This window comes from Microtus ochrogaster, unplaced genomic scaffold (assembly GCF_000317375.1).
Source record: "Microtus ochrogaster isolate Prairie Vole_2 unplaced genomic scaffold, MicOch1.0 UNK43, whole genome shotgun sequence".
Lineage (NCBI taxonomy): Eukaryota > Metazoa > Chordata > Mammalia > Rodentia > Cricetidae > Microtus > Microtus ochrogaster.
The window spans coordinates 1,532,299-1,534,231 of record NW_004949141.1 but is presented as its reverse complement, the minus strand read 5'-3'; positions in this window follow the sequence as shown (position 1 = coordinate 1,534,231).

Genomic DNA, 1,933 nt, shown 5'->3' with positions numbered 1-1,933 from the left:
TGTCTTTAGGCAAAGCAATGTTTGCCAGGCGGTGGGGTGCACTCCTTTAATCGCAGCACTAGGGAGGCAGAGGCAGGTGAATCAGAGTTTGAGGCGGACCTAGTCTATAGAGCGAGTTCCAAGACAGCCAGGGCTATACAGAGAAACACTGTCTTGAGAGAGAGAAGCAACGATACCTTGGGAAGATCTACACTATCCCCCATTCCTGCATTCACATCCTACCCCGGGACCACCACTCCTGAACTATGCTGTCCAAGCAGGAAGTCATTGCTTTGCCCTGTACTTGCCATAGGCTCCGTTGATCCTGCGTCTAGCACGTGGTAGTTCAGTCCATTTTCAGAATCTGATTCTAGACCAGAGGAGGGTTTCAGATACCCTGCAGCCAGAGTTAGGGGTAGTTGTGAGCTACCTAATATGGGTGCTGGGATTTGAACTCAGATCCTCTGGGTAAGTACTCATAACTTACCATCTCTCCGGCCCCCAAGCCCTGGAATTCTCCAACAGCAGAAGCACTGTGGGTAGGACTGACTGTGGTTGGGGAGGCAATTTTATTTTGAGCCCTGAGTTCATAGACCTTGGTGCATAGCATCTTGGAGAAGCTTTTTGTTGTTCTGGCTCCCTTTTCTCCAGAGTGAGTTTGGCATTCCAGTGAGGCACCCTGAAGATTCTCACCACTGAGTCAGGGCAGGCTGGCTGGCTTCACGGCATATCCCCAAACTACACAACTGGACACTGAGTGTCAGTGTTGTCGTGCCGATGAGTGTGTGTGAGAGGGAAAGAGAGCACTGTCAATAAAGGTCACAAACCAAATACGGTCTGAGTTTGTCCTTTCTTCAGTTAGGGCTCCTCAGGTCTCCAGCCCTTCTCCAGAAATGGCTTCTCTCCTCTGGAGACTTCACAATCAGAGGGGTCAGTACCCTTGTATTTGTTCTTGGAACTCATAAGAAGCACTAGAATAGCTCCTCTTTGCATGGGTGACAATCAGTTCAGGGATCTCTGTCTACCCCTCTGCCTTTGGGGCACCTCTGTTGATCCTCTTCGTGCCTGGTGGGGGACATGGATTGGGGGCCTCTACAGTGAGAGACAGACTCCACTGCCATCATGCTTGAGGCTATAATCTTCCATATCTGCTCTTATCTAATGTCATGGAAATGGGTCTTGGTTGACCAAGTCTGTAGGCAGAGAGGAAAGAGCGGTCATCCCCAGGACCCTGTATCTTCCGGCACTGGGAGAGAGATTCCGGATGCAGCTACTCATAGGAGGGATTGTCTAATGGTGGCAGCCTGGGAGAGTCTGATCTTCTGTGGCTGAATTAGAACCTCACAAGCATGGCAGGCTCTGGGCTCCTCTACGTCTCCTCTTTACCGTTAGGAGTTCTATTTACTAGTGCCGGTTCTGGGCCTCCCTGCCCCAGCTGGAAGCAGCCATGAAGAAAGAACACTGAATTGGAGACAGAAGACCTGGGTTTGAAGTATGAAATTCCCACCTCATGCAAGTGACTTCACCTTGCTGAGTTTAAGTAGAAGCGCAACATCCTTCCCAGTCCTCCGGGTAGAAGTCGCTTAGAAGTGCATGTGGATGCCTCAGAGAGGGCATCTTGGTTTATTACAAGACTTTAGAGGAACTGGGCATGGGAAGCAGTCTGAGTTTTGTCCATTCTTGTTGCAGAATTCTAAAAAGAAAATAGTCCCATGGCCTGGGTAGCAATGATAGCTAAGAGTTCACCAAGGGCCTGGTACAACTTGCGGGCAGCTACACCTATGTGAACCACATATTACATGGAGAGCCCTTTAAAAGAACCTTGTGGCCACTGCTTAGTCACTGAAGATGAGTAATAAAGACTTGTTCCTGGGAGCCTCCACGTCCCCGTTGCCTCCCTTGGCAAGGGAGGGAGGAAGCCTGCCACAGGTCAACACACTAGGGAGGGTTGGGC